At 35.9% G+C, this 15,990-nt stretch overlaps 1 protein-coding gene across 46 annotated transcripts in view; it reads right to left on the bottom strand.

The window, feature by feature from the left end:
• PTPRD (protein tyrosine phosphatase receptor type D) overlaps positions 1-15,990 on the bottom strand; it is a 1,147,190-nt gene that overhangs the window by 316,044 nt on the left and 815,156 nt on the right. Inside the window, exon 9 of one of the 46 annotated variants that reach the window (XM_050328658.1) lies at positions 15,249-15,280. The exons of the other annotated variants lie outside the window; for them this stretch is intronic. The gene's annotated coding sequence lies outside the window, so the exon portion shown is untranslated. The remainder of the gene's footprint in view (positions 1-15,248; positions 15,281-15,990) is intronic. 46 annotated transcript variants of the gene reach the window in all.

Here is a 15,990-nt window from a genome sequence, read left to right on the forward strand (position 1 = left end):
AGATCACAGCCCTACAGCAGCACATACATCTATTAACTCCTCTTGTTCATTCTCCATGCTACATGCATTAGCATATAGACATTAAATTTGAGCCCCTATGTCAGACACCAGATCAGTTATTATTAGGTAGAACCACCTCTTGGGGGTATGTGTTTGAGGGGCCAGGGGTTGGGGGGGCAGGAAGGAAGGGCTAGGCCTGCAGAAAAATCATCTGCTGGTCCACTGCAGTAAGGCACATGTATGGCCTGTAGCCAGCATGGCTGTGCCCTTGCAGAGCACATGGCAGGGAAAGCCCTGTGGTTGGGCTGTCACTAAGGTCTGTCTGGTGGCCTGCCCACACCACGCCCCCTGGAGTCTCTAAATGTCTGTGGCACCCCTGTGGTCCTTTGGCCAGGGGGACACAGAGTGGCAGTGAACCAAAAGTCCCACCTAGGGGCAGTGGCCACAATAGCCAAAGTCTATAAATAGACACCCAAGGGCTGGATCCCCCTCTGCCCTCCTGATCTGTAAGTGTGTGACCTCCACAGTGGTAAGTATGTCTCTCTCCTCTCTTTGTCTTTATTCTTCCTTTTCTGTGGGCAACTGAAACACCTATTGTTCTGTATTTCACTTGAGTTGTACTGAGTTTGTGTTTGCTGGGTGCAACAAAGGTTTCCTACTCATTAGCAATGCTTGTTAATCTGTAGTGAAATGTTTTTCCTTGGTTTGTATGTTATTTCTGTAAAACCCTCTTTGGCAAGACACCTATTTTCTCATCTATTTAATTTAATCTTAAATTAAATCTCTTAGAAATCTGTAATCTCTTAGAAAAAAATGTGTAGTTTTTCTCCGGATGTGAACTCAATGTACCAAAGAATCAAAGATTTTGCAAATATTCGTGTGGGAAAAATCTCTCCAAGTCTGAAATTAAATGTACACCCCATAAGAGCATAGAGCTTCTGGACCAGGGTGTAACACCCTAATGAAGCTGACCTAATGGCTGTACTGTCTGGAACTCCCAAGCACTCTTCAGGTGCTCTGCTGCTGACCTGTGATTCGTCTCCAGGCTCTGGGCATCTCTTGTTGGCACTGGTATCAAATTGGTAGAAGAGGGAGGGACTGAGGTCCCCTCAACCAGCAACTTTAGTCTGAAACCCTTTTAACCAGCTTGGCAAGCTGGTTAACTCAAGTCGTGATCAAAGACGCTTTTCTTCTGCCCACCAGTCCTCAGTAGGCCAGGCTTCTCAAAGCAAGCACGATGGTCCCAGTAGTTCCTGGCTGTGGTACCAATCCTGTAACCATTTATTGATCTGTTAGATTCAACTAGCCCTTTCAAGCCCCTTCCCCTTGACTGGGAGGACTGATGAAAATACTACCTGAGCTCCAGAGCACCTTACCAATATTCCCGTAGTTCTGTAATCATTCTTGATACTTCTTGGATTACTCCTGGCTGTATCACTGGTGTCTGTGTGAAAGAACAGCATGGACCAGCTCTTCCTTAGCCACTAAAATAGCCTTCTTAGGTAATACTTTCATTTACTTTTTCTCACCCTTTTTACAATTTTAGGTTTCTTTTTCCCAAGGCTGAGATTTATGGCTGACGTACAGCCTTTCTGCTGCTGTGGTTCTCCTTTGTCACCCACTTAACTTTCTTTAAATTGCATTTAAACTGTAATTTTCTCCCTAATTTATAGCCAATTTTGTATGAGAACAAGACATTTTAGGAATTTTAATGAGATATGGGGGCTTTACCATGTAGGTCTCTAGATCAAAGTCAACTGTAAGCAGCACAGGCCACTGCAGATTTGGTGGTGTTTTTACTCAACTGTGGAAGACACACTGATAAGTCTAAATCAGATCTCAAGTCATATATACCATAACATTGTACAATATTATTATATATTTATGTATAATGTTAATATATTTATATAAATTATATACAACAGCATGAGACCTGTATGGCACTGGCAGCAGAGAGATATGGGAAATAAAGTTTCCAGACTCTCAGATTATTCTCTCAGGTGATAATAGAACTACCTCAGTCCATCAATGTGTAAGAGCTCTGGTCCCTTAAAGAACCTGCAATAAATTTTACATTTTACACAGTGGTGTTGCATTAATCAAGACATAGATTTTAGATTAAAAACCACTAAATATCCTTGTATTTTATCAAATTGCATATGAAAGTATGCTAACATTGCAACACATATTTGATTATGATGTTTGAAAAGTCACCCATCCTTGTTATATTTATCTTTTTGTTTAGGGCAATCTTATTCACTTATTTTAATAAATTTAATACTCACTAAAGGAATAGAGAAAGAGTACTAACAGCAATAATCATGCTTCATGTAAACAGATGCCATCTAAAACTGCATGCTCTGATTAAACATGGTTTGGGACTGTCACTACACTTCTTGTATGAGAGGTTACATTTATTCTACTGCTAAAAAACTCAGAAGAAGTCAAAAGATTAATGAATATGCATGATGTGAAATATACCGAACTTATTGTCTGGGATCAGGGATGGAAGAAGTACAAGTCAAACACTGAAAGTGGATTATGTGGTAAATCTGATTTCCTATTACTACTTAATGCTACCTGGTAGGTGAAAACAACATTTATTCAACTATTTCAAGTCCAAAATATCATCTGAATTATGATCTAATATGTTGAAATGATGCCACATAATCAAGTTGCTAACAAAACAGTGCAGGTACAAACACATTCCTCACAAAAATAGCCCTATTGTCCATTAAAAAAAAAGGGGGAATAAGTTTATAAATTGTAAAAAAAAATACTTTAATGCTCAACACAGATAGAAGAATTTGATTTAGGTAAACATGACTACGACGGCTGATTTGGAGGGGGGCACCTTCAGGTCTTGGGTGTTAAGCCATTCTCTGGAGGTGTAATGCTCTCCCAAACTGCCCCTCGAGCACGTGGCTCTACGAGCCCGTAAGAAGCTCACACAAAACACGGCTGAGGGACGGATCAAAGAGAGAAGTTTATTGGGGATGGATGTTTATATGGCTTTCAGGGGGATTGAAAGGGAACCAATTACATGGTCAAGGTACTACAGAAAAACCTAATCAGGTAAAGAGTTAATAGCCAATAGAAAGAGGTGAACAAAGGCCAATGAGAAGAACTAAGGATATCTTCCCAGGACATTCCTGCATAAGGGTCCTTTATAGGGGGGTGTCGGGAAGGAGATGGAGTGACTTTGCAAAATACAGAAAAGCCATCCTAAGATCTGCCTAAACAACATTAAAAACTTCTGTTTCTATAACATTTGAGCTGTTTTCTTCTTTTCCTTCACCAGTCCATCTCTGACAGGACTTCTTCCATTCCATATAGAATAAATCCATTGCTACACATGACTTCAAAGTTGACTATTACTGGGTATTTTTCCCTTTGATCTTTCAAAAACTCCAAGTGAAAATGTTTCTGTATTAGTTAGTCTATGTTCAATTTGGTACATTACTGGAAGTCTCTCAGGAGAGTTTACAAGGCTTACAAGGCAAAGTTCTCTATGCAACACAATCTACACCTGTGCAATAACTGGCTCACGTGAGACCTATCAGCCACTCATACAGACTTCACGTATCCAAATGGATCCAGTTTTTAACATTCATACAAATGACTGAAGGCTCACTATAATAGTAGAGCAGCATATCCTCATGCTGTTTCGTATCCACTTAAATAAGAGTAGAGGTGGGAAAGTAAGTTGTAGATTTGTCATATGCCCTTTTCAAAGAATCTTAAAAGTATCATCATTTCAGGGTGTTTTTCCACATTCTGTGTTTATTCCTCAACCAAATAGAATTAGGAGGGCCATAAAAGGTCTGAGCTTGAATTGGTACCATAGTATTTTATCTATTCATGGTATATTCTGGAAGATAAGATTTTGCTTTAGAAAAGAAAAATTTTTAAAAAATGATGAAAGAAGAAACTGGTCAGAAGCATCTTGCTCCAGAAGTATTTCAAAGTTTTTCATTATTACAGTGCAAAATACAAGGAAATTTACACTTTACCTCATTATAAATACAGAGTAGTGTCAGTTGAGACAAAACTGATTTATAACTAAATAAAAAGGAACATAAGGTTTTATAATTTCTGATGGAAACCCTCAAATACTTCCTTTTTTTAACTTTCATTATTAGTTTAAAATCCATATATAAAAAGGCAGAAAGTGAAAGAAAAAGAAAGAAAAAAGGTAACACAAAGCTGTCAGCCAAATTTCTATTTCACCAGTAATGTAATTCAGAGATGTGAAGATCTTTATCAAGGAATCTCAACTGTCATATCATTCAGGGAACATTTCTGTTTAAAACTATTAGTGCTTCATTGTGAATTCTAGTTCTAATTCCTGTAACTTCAAACAAGCAATTTAAACATCAAAAATGTTCAGTCCACATTTGCAACAAAAAAGATTTAAGAGCTGCAGTAATACTGGATCATTAAAGAAACTATATCTAAATAAAGGTATGTTTTTTCCAGCAAACTTTCCGCAAACTAATTCATGTGCATGGCAACCATTAAGAAACATTGAGGCTGAGGGTCAAATGCCTCTTCCTGCAGGAAAGCAATTGTCAGGCTTCTTACCCTGCGCAGATGGGAGTGCCAAAAATTCTTTTGGTTAGTCTATCTAAGTACAGAAATTGCATTGTTTAAATTAATCAAACCTAGGTGCCCAAACAGAAACCTACCACCTATCTCATGCACAGTACAATGGGTGGTTCATCAGTGAGCCTATATGCTCTCAAGAGGTTACAGCAGCACCAGCAAAATCCCTCCCTCGCCGTCTCGCCTCTTTTATCCAAGGTGTTGTGCTGATCAGACCTAATGCTACCAGAAAAAAAAGACCAGCTACATCACTGGTATTAAAACCTATAAAAAAAGAAGGGAAGGAAGGAGGCAAGGGATAAGAATAAAAACAAACAGCACTGTTCATCACCTAATGGTGATAAAAGTAGAATAATCAGTAATGTACAGTAGAACCTTTCAAATCTAGATGAGGATGCATCTGAAAAGTACCTACAGAAATGTAAGCATTTTCTAAATCTCATTAATTTAAAAAATCAACGAAACCTCAACATATCACACATTTCTGGTGTTCAGAAATCTAATCAACAAAACCTAATGCATGCAATCTTCTAAGCCACCATGAAACTCTCATTCCTGTGTATACACATTTGTCTGAGTATATATGTGTATGCACTCAGGAGAGCTCAGGACTAAAAAGAAGTAGTAATCATCATGTTTTCCACTTCCTAGGGGTAAATATTTATCAATTTTTAAAAAATCAAACTCAGTTCTACATTCTTTTTATGAGTCAACTGTGGTAGTAATCATTTCAATCCTACAGAGAAAGTTATGCAGAAAGGACAACTTACATATACTAATTTGCCAAATATTGCTTTCTAAATAACTACATTTTATAGAAGTCATATTCTATTTTTCTTTTAGTGCTTTCTGACAACAGAAACAGATTCAAGTTGTAAATTACTTGTATCAATTTCCTACATTACAAGTGTCCAGTAAAATCATTCAAACAGCACGACAGATAAAAGGCAGTAATAAAAAGCATTTTTGGTCTTCAGAGAGCTATAATGTGCACTGAATACAAACAGCAGTTAAGGAATAAAAATTAAACAACAAGCATACACACACTTAACAAAGTCCTGCTGGTAGGTGGTTGTAAGACAACTCCTAAATATATTTTAGTATCCAGAAATGAAAAACGATGTGCATTGATCCAGTAATACTCAAAGCTCTTAGAGCGACTTTAATCTACCTGAGCACAGAACTGCTTTAAGAAAAATCCTTCTAGACCTTGCCAAATCTGACTGCAGGGAACAGAATATTTTTATAGTCATAAAAGCAGAACAACAAAAAAGACGTAAAACACAAGGCCAATGGCAGCTAAAGCTATCACGTTTTTTACATAAATAACAATCAACAGTGTGAAAATTACTGGTAAAACAGACTATGAAGTATGAGATTAAGAGAAAGTTGATGGTGACTTATAGTAAAATATTTTTAGTAACAACAGCCTGGCAAACTACAGGTTAAAAGATGTATAAAATGTAAAATTAACACAATTTTTTGCATCCCACATATGTATATTTCACTAGAAGGCTGTCCTACATGACTGCACATACCAGAAACATATCAAAATAGAAAATACTGATACAGAGTAGCCACAAAAACTATTGCTTTAAAAAAATCTAATATGTGAAAAAAACAAAACCAACAAATAATAGAAAACATTAATTTGAAGACAGCTTTTATTCCACATAGTAGGAGAAATCCGGGACCATTACAATTTCAATGAATACTTTCCTCAATCTTTTATTTGACTTGTATGCTTCTTATCACCCCATCTGAGATTTATTAATATTAGTTTTTATGACAAAGTCATCTGATTGCTCTGTATTAGAATGTTTATTCTTCTACTGATAAATTCCTGTGCACTGAATTCTGCAAAACTACATAAGCAATCTAAGACTTCAGTGAAGGAAAGGGGCAAAGAGGAAACTGGAAGGCTTAATACCTCTAAGTGAATCATGTCATTTAATAAAATTCTACTTCAAAACCAAAGCAAGCCTATGCTATACACATCATTCATGTCAGCAAACCTAGCTGTTAAAATCATACTGATTTAAATTTACTCTTCTAACTATCCACAGAAAATACACCTTAATACTCTTAGATTTGACTTCCAAAGTCTTTTGGCCTTCAGCTCATTTATCATGACAAAAATGTATGAAAGGTACTTAAGTTATGAAAAAAGAACACAGAAGAGCAGTATTTTAAGAAGGATAAAAGGTTTTTGAGAAGAAAGTCTGGAATCCCAAAGAGAAGTAACACGAAAGCTGGACATAATGGACATAAAGCCCTTTCTTAAACAAAGACTATGGCACTTTCACATAACAATTTCAGATACAAATCCACAGTAAATAAATTACTTACATAACATAATTTAAAATTAAATATCATCTAATATGCATTTCATTCCACAGACTTGCATCGAAAGATCAACTTGTTCACTGTTTTCATTATTAGCAAATTTTTTTTGAAGTGCAAACAAAAGCTGTATTTTACCTAAATTATTTCTTCATCACTAATTTAAGATAATTGTGAATAATCCAAGGCAGAACTATAAAATTATGTAAAATAGCACAAGTACAGTGGAAAAAAAAAATTGATTTCCTAATGAATAACATACGTCCACTAACTTCTTCAGTTACCAGATTAAGAACTGGTTTTTACCAATCCCTTCATCCTTTACACAACATGTCAGAATTTCTGTTCTGCAATTATTCCACAAGAGAAATCATTAGCTGTAGCAAACAACATTCTCTTTAAAACTTTCTTATTTCTCTCATAAATTTTTAAGAGTTTCACCTTTAACAATCTAGTTCTGTACTTTGTTATACCTAGCTTAAAAACAAGTAGGTATGAAAATGAAATGCAAAAGAAAAAACTGATTAGAAAAGATGCAATAAAAAACTGTTTAGCGTGCATCATACCTCTAAATCTCTGCATAGATCTCAGCTTATATTCAGATAAATGCTGAATAGATCTTCACTAAAATATTAGAGAGTATGAACTAATTAGAAAAATTTCTTGGTTTGACTGGGTTTCAGCCTTGTGGTTTGGTGAAAGAGAGAAATTCCTGACAGAGTGATGCCTATAGTAGTGCTCCTGTATCACTTAAAATTAAAAAGTGTTCATGAACTGGAGCATTCATACTTCTCGAACAGATTGTGAGTTGTTATAGATCTCTTAGTTGCTAATATTTTTTTCCTGCAGTCAAATGACTGTGTTCCATAATGCACACAAACGGAAATACAGTATGTGTCTATTTCACATTTCAATAATTTGGAGAAGCTTTGCTTGCTCTGTATGAAAACTGAAAAGAAAAGCAGTATAAGTGGTAGTATATAACTTTTATTCTTTCAATAAACCAAGGAAAGCAGTAAACCACTTCATCTCTTGTTAGCAGTGTTAATAATATTGATTTAATCATTATGAAGAAGAGGTAAAAACAGTGTAAAGCAAAAATTAGCTTTTTTTACTTCCTTCCCCTCCACAGACTTAAGTGTCCAAATTAAACATAAATCAATTTAGTGGGTATACTTGTTTTTAAACCACACACATTTATTTTTAAACCCTCATATACTCTCAGGGATTTCAGTGCTATGAGATAGTAGTGAAGTTACCCAGATATATAGTTACGGGCGAGCCTTACATCTTTGCTGAATGCTACCTTAAATGCAGTTTTTTTCTTTATCCTTTCTGTCCTTGCTTACGTTTTTACACATATGTTCTCATATTTCTACTATACACTTTTAGTGTATAGAATGACAGGACAAAGAACCAGCTCCTGCTAACGTGATGTGTGATTAAATCCATTTAATACCATGGAAGCATGTGCATGAATAAAGTGAGCCATATACAGCATACAATTCTTACTGCCAAGGACTACTTACACACAAGCATTTTCCTTCCACAAGGAAGCTTATTTAAAAAATAGTCTTTCATTAATCTACAACAGAAAATTTTCTTTCTAACCCTTATAAAAAATACTTTTAAATCTTCTCTCATCTGTTGTTTAATACTAGCAGGAGGTATGAATGTTCTGTATCTTTAAAGTCATTTTAGGGAATCTGGTTACATTACTCTCAGCATCTATATTTATTTTTAGCCCTATGTCTGTAAAGCACTTTTTTACTCAAAGTTATTCTTAGAATTCCAGATAAGTGTAAAAGATATGAGAGAAGAGTGAAAATAAGAGTGGTTTACAGTGAATTATTTTTTTCTGTATTATTCGTATTCTATTAAGCAATGATACAAACAAAGGACTAAATTCTAGGCTGCAAACCATAGAAGATGCATACAAGCATTCTCTTATGTATAATGCTGCAAACAGTATGGGGATTTTTGCAAAGTACAGCTGACTGGACTAGTTTTTATCGTTCTGTGGAACTTTGTAATCTCTCTATCTGGGCAGTGTATTTGTGATGCACACATGTACAATTCCTTCAAACCTCTGGGTCATACTAAGAATGCAGCTCTAAAACTATTAATAGGTCAAATAAAAACTAACCATGCAAAAGAATATACATGATATATACTATTATATATTGCAACACCCAATAAAGGACTATAGAGTTATATAAAATTATGTCGGATTTATTATTATTTATTCAACCTGAGGTCTAAGAGTCTGCATGTCTGAGAGTATTAAGTAATTCTTGATTGCCATCTTAAGCAATCAAACATCAGCTCACTCCACTGATGCTCACTTATCAGTTATTTGATTACTAGTCACACACCAAGCCTTCTCACGCAGCTGTAACTTGTAATATAGGCATGTCTTACAACTGGTAAAATACCCAAGAAATCTATACTCCAATTAAAAGGAAGCCACAAGATTTTTGAAGGATAAGCTTCACCTATACTTTGGGTTAAGAAAAGGAAGAAAATTGCCTTATTGTTTCAACAGCCAAAATCTGAAACTGATTTGCTTAACATAAAAGATTTTTTTTTATAGTCCTCCAAAGGAAGACTCTGCACTTTTTTTAAGGAGTACTCTGGTACCTTCAAGAAAGAAGAAGGAAGAAGTATTTGAGATGAACTGTCTGTCTGTCTTTCAGTCCACACACCATTAAAATAATCCGGAAAAATCCTCAGCATTACAGGAAAACATAGAGGAAGACTACAGATGGGAAAGCTAAATATGCTTTTCCTTTCCACAAGTCTGAAGGTAAAAGGAAATGGTTCATCAGGAAACAAGGAACTTATCAATCATGGTTTATTCACCAAATATCTGTAAACAGAAAGCAGGTAAAAATCATTGACAAGCTCTGCAACACATCTTGATGTAAAGACCTGAAAACAGGTCTTTATAAGAACAGGACTCTAAGTACCAAAAGTCACGTCCAAATACCAAAACCTTAATTTTGAAAGAAGCTTCAGAATCTATATAGATTCAGACAAGCCACAAAAGTTCAGTACTAGCTTCAAACCACTACAAAGGGCAGCCAAAATCACAATTAAACATCTATGACAAGGATGTGTGGTTACCTGCACTCTCAGTAAAATATAAACTCTCAGTTGCTACAGTTTCATTCCCAACAGTGAAACCATACACACCGAGCTCCCCTTAGCAGCTACTAAAGTATGAAACACAAGCAACTCCAGGCAATACCAAAAATCTAATAACACTACTGTACCTCTAACTGGAGAAGTCATCTGCCCAACTCTAACAGGAAAAAAACTTACAAATGCAAAAGCAGGAGGAAATCCTGCTTAATTATTGAATATGGCTAAGTATACGCATAAGTCAAGAAAAGCAGCAATTGTTACCCACTAATAACACCTCAGAAACTCAGTAATAATAATAATGGCCAGTCTTCACTAGTGAAGATCCGGGGAAGGTCTTTACACCTTCCAGCCTACGCATTGGATTTTTTAGGTGAGACACAGTGTGCGCGGAACTGAGCCCACCCTTTAATCCTAAGGTTCATCTGCCGGGGCCAAGCGAGCTTGGACGGTGGCAGCGAGGTCCTTAGGACGTAGGTGGGTTGCCTTTAAGGGCTAATGAGCTCCCCCGCCCGGGAGTGGCCCTGACCGGGAATCGAACCCGGGTCTGGGACGCGGTGATAGCGCCGCGCCCTTACCACTAGACCACCAGGGGCTCCAGAAACTCAGTAGGTGGAATAATAACTGCATTAGTGAGAAAAGCACAGTGAGAACCTGCCTTAAAATTCTCAAATACATTAAACATGATGAAGAAATACAGCATACTAAGAAAAATACAGTGAGCATGACAATGTCTTTCAAATGGTGTCTATTGACAAAATTCAGTGCTTCAAACCATTAACACAGCAGTTTTGTGTTCTTCTAAAAAATATCTGTCTTTAGTTCTACTTGGAGAATCCAGCATTGAAGTGAGCTTGAAAACTCTGGAACTTTCAGTCCTGAAGTTTCTGAACTTTGAAGTATGAGCTTGCAACATTTTCACCAATTTATTCGATGAGAATAAATGATCAGGACTGTGTCTCAATAAAAACCGACTCACTGTGACAGAGATAGGATTTAAAAAACTGAATTCAGCTGAATTCAACTTAAATGGAAGGCTATACCTGAAGAGAAGACAACCAGCATCCAGTTAAATCTAAATCTGCTACCACTGCACCTAGAGACAAAACCACCAAAATAGCACCAGAGATACATTTCTTTGTTGTTATACTCATGCAGTTCTCTAGACACAAGGAGCCGAGAGAAGCTGTCAAGCAGGCCTCTTTCTCTTACTGTGCTCCTTCTTTTCATGTGGAAAACCTCCTGCTGTGAAAAATGGGAAGTGGTTGAGGAAACAAAGAATTCATAGAAAAAAAAAAGTTCCTATCCAAGACATAAAAGAAAGCACAGAACTTTTAAAAAAGCGGGTAACCTAGAGTTATGCAAATACCTCAACAAAGGCAGCATGTTTACAAATATACACATGGTGTCATGAGGACACCAAGACGTACTGAAAGACGGCTTTCTATATATTGATACACAGTCAAAGAAATTGGAGACCATTGCAAAAAGGGCATGTCCATAACACTTAGTAGAAGTAAAAAAGTATCAGTTGAGCTTTTGACAATCTTAATGACAATAGGTTTCAGAGGAGATTTCTGCAACATAACAAATAGAGTATCCAACATTCTTAATTTAAGTGACATTCTGTAAACAAGAACTGTTTAGGGAGCCTCTCACAATTTAGGAGAGTTCACATCAGACGTGTTCTAACAATGAGAAGCAAAAACTGCTATGGAGAGTTATATTTAAAGGACACATAAAGATTCATTCCAGAGAGACTGAATTACAGTACAGAAGAGGTGGTATGAAGCAGACATCAGCATTTCTTCCATTTCTCTTGATTTATGAACTGCTGTTTATAAAACTGAGGACAGATGTCCAGAGGTGCAAAAGCAGGATGGAGAACAACTTGGAGAAAGAGGTGGGGAAGGGACATCCCCAGTCACAGTAGTGAAATCAGCATTGATATTATTGCAGTTTTGTGTTAGTGGGAAAATGCTGAGGTTGTAAACTTTAACTCTTTACTTTCTCAAGTGGGCAAATTTAAGTTTCTTCCCATCCCCAAGTTCTTCAGTGTTCTCAAGAATTCCATCTCATTAAATACTAAATATATTTTAACACCATTATCTGAGCAACATATAAAAGCCACTAGAAAAAATCTCTGCCTAATTTTCTCACTGGCATCTGCAATATGAAGTTAACCCAGGAAAGCAAAACTTCCCCATCAAAATAGCAAGTTCTTCACTTCCTTACAAGAATGACAACAAAAAAGGCTGGAAAAGTCACTTGTCTGTCTAATAAGAGTATACATTTGTTAAGCACTGGTCACTATATAAACATTTCTAGCAACTCAGTGTCATCATGGTAGAAAAATCTTATCCCACTTTTCTTCTAAACATGACAATCAATTTTGATTTTTTTTATTAATCTCTGCCTCTCTAAGCTGGCCTCTTCCAGACAGAGATCATCAAAGAAGAAAAAAGTTTTAAGGCCACTGCACCTTCCATGGTTTATGTACTCCCCAATAAAAAGTACAAAGACTGACTGAGATTATAAATTCAAATTGCTTGAAGACATAGAAATCCACATCACTAAGAAGCCCAGTAGTTATTTTCATGCCTTTGGAATAAGATTATTCTTGTGCACTAGATTAATAAAGCAATCTTATGAATAAATCAGCAAGGGATACGGTCCTAGTAAGTGTCCTTTTAGGGATTACACTGCCCAGAAGGACACGTATCTGTTCCATCAGTTACAACAGAACAGATGAAGAATATACAATTCCTTTTTACATATATACAGTATTTACTCCATTCAGCCCCAAACTGTCTATACCTAAGTTAACTGAAAAACCCAGTGTGTTAGCTAAAATGCTAACACACTGGGTTTTTTTTCCAGAGTCACTGTAATCGTGCAAAATTAAACCCAAGGAATGCTAGGATTGTTACAGGGGTATGATTGTTCCAGCAGGCATTCACTGACACCTGCTAGCATTAGTAAGTATGCTCTCTTCATTATCTACTGCCATTGATAGATTTAAAATATTCAACTGGTCAGTATGTTGATAATTCATGCGACCATTTAAGACAACTTTTGAAAATGTTAAATGGGAAACGGGTGTAAATTCTACATATTTAACTTAGTGACAACAAAAGTCTACACTGATTATCCACTTTAATTAAAAAAAAGCACTAGAGTATCATCAACTGAGGTAAATACTTCTTTACTATTACACTTTTTCATTCTGCCATATACTTTAGAATAATTCAAGGCTTTTCATGTCAAGCAAAAATAATATACCAAAATACCCAAATCATCCCAAAAAAAGGTAAGAAAAACACTTTCACTGTTTGAAAAATTCTGTTAAGGAAGAGTAGGTCATTGTTGCACTTAATGGTAATGAGCAAAACTCCATTCTTTGTGAAATTGGTTAAAAATGAAAAAAAATCTAATAACAGAATCCATCTTTTATTTATAGTAAAATGAATTGGTAAATAGTGAATATTTATTACTTAAGCAAAGACAGTTTTCCAAATAAAGTTGATGGCATGCTGCCAGTAAGTAGAATACATAGGCATTTGGCAAAATGCCATTTCCTTGATGCAAAACTGCTCTAAAGTGATTCTTGCTGGATAAGTATTTCTCTTTACCAAAATGCTTCTTACTCTCTAATTTATGAGATACTATAAATCAAGTCATCAGATGCTTTATTAAGCTTTCTTCTCTGAATCTGAATTTAACCATTGGTAGGATTACCCCGGGTAAAAGTGCTACCACTTAAGCAAAGACACAAGAGAACATTAGATCTAATCCAAATAATGCTGCTTTCAAATAAAATCTTTCTCACCCATCAGTGGGGGCTTTGAGCCTATTAGGACAGCTCTTCTAAGGCTTGACAGAAAAATCCACCTATACCATTAAGGTACAAATTAATATAAACAACCCAAAAAACATTTGCAAGCTTAACAATAAAGTAGTCTGGTTTTCTGTGCACCTTTCTCAAACAAAATTCAGTATTTAAAAATTAATCACATCACCGCATACCAGAACAAACTTCAACAGTTTAAGGAGGGTAGACCAATCAAAAATAAAATCTGAAAATCTGATCTCAACAAATACTTCTGAAAACACAGAAATTCTGAAAATCCAACTCTCCATCTGTATGGGCTATATATATAGTCATACCTGAACAGAACAAGGTAACACTAAATGTCATTTAATCTTTCTAACAGATGAATATCTACCATTTAATCACTGATGAGTATCAATTCTGCCTTGGTTAAGCCTGTTGTAAACTATTAACATATATTCTGTCCACGAAAAAAAAAAGTTCCTATTTTTAGGTCAAAAATGAGAGTACATTCATGCTCAAAAAGCTGTTAAAAATTTTAAGCATATCTGAAACAACTGAAATAAAAAGTGAACAGTGTCATTTCCAAATTTGTTGACATAGGTTAAAATAATATGTAAGAAGTTCTAAATTAAGCCACATCATCCTATTTACTTTTCAAGCTATTTCTGTGTGTTCCTGTGAAATGAAAGGGCACACTCATGACTAAATTTATCCTTATTATTCACAAATCTACTTATTCTTTCTCACTAGTATGAATAGCTTTCTGAATGAGGTAGCAACACAAGCTCAGCATTGAACATACCTAGTTGATGTGGGCTTATTTTCTTGAGAAATGCTACTGGTTACTTTGGCAAAGAGATATAAGGCTGTAAATTCCTATCCTCCATCAGCAGCACTGACCTCAGAGCAAACCCCACAACTGGCTACAGGCATTCAACATCCATCATTGCTCCTGAAACCTAATCTTTCAGGGAAGGACAGCTGCACTGGGCAGCAGTTAAGCAGCTTTCTAAGATACACTATCATCCTAAACAAACAAAAAATAAATAAATAAAACTTCCTGTCCTACTTTCTGATCAGTGTTTTAGAAATCTCTCATTGCTTGTTCTTCACCCCAAATGAATGAATTTTACCTGCACATAGGCAGACAACATTCAGAGAGGGCAGGGGAGGAGAGGGGAGATGAAGGGAGGCAAGGAGATTTCAAAAAGAAGGATTTTTTTAATTCAATCATCATAGTAAAACAAGAGGAATCACTGAGTTCAAACTTAGCAAACAATTATCTTCTGCAGATCAGAAAGACTATGACATTGCTACTCACATGTATATGAATTTTCTCTTGCTGAGTCAAAGCTAGTAAAAAAAAAAACGATTTTGGGTAAAACCAGTGAATAAGACAAGGTGAGACACTGAAATCAAAACAAGATTTGGCAAATTTGTAACAAAAATGTATATTTAGTTGCAAATTTAGGACCTAAGCCACCTTTCTTTCAGTCAGGTTGGTGCTGACTTCGTAAGATTCTTCATAGGAATCATCCAAGTCTTCCATCTAAAAAGCCAGATTTTACACACCGGTTACTGAACTTTGACTTACAGATATGTAATTTCCAGAACACTAAAAACAGTAAAAGAAAGAGCAATGCACTTGCTTGTATTACTCAACAGAGCATATTCGATATACCGCTTAGGAAGAAAGTATGCATTATCTGACTACAACAATATGTGAGCAGTTCGGCTGGCACTAACCAGGACATCCATTTTGATTGTCTGCAAACAACAAATTAATTTGTATACTACCGGAGTGACTCCAATAACTGGAAGATTACTGAAAAATCCAAGTAACTCCACTGTGCTTAACTATGAAGAAGCGTAGGACGTGATAGTGTACTGTTAGTGCATGTCCTCTGGTATAATAAATCAAAGTGTCTAAAATTCCATCATTCTCAGTTGGCTGAAAAGGACATTTTCTGCACATTCTTTGTATTCGAAAGAACACACAGAATCCCCATCAGATATCAAGTATAAACATGAAAGTTGATTTTTGAAAAAATCTCGCTTTTGAA

The sequence above is a fragment of the Myiozetetes cayanensis genome, unplaced genomic scaffold, assembly GCF_022539395.1.
Source record: "Myiozetetes cayanensis isolate MyiCay16 unplaced genomic scaffold, myiCay2020 scf4, whole genome shotgun sequence".
Taxonomy (NCBI): Eukaryota; Metazoa; Chordata; class Aves; order Passeriformes; family Tyrannidae; genus Myiozetetes; species Myiozetetes cayanensis.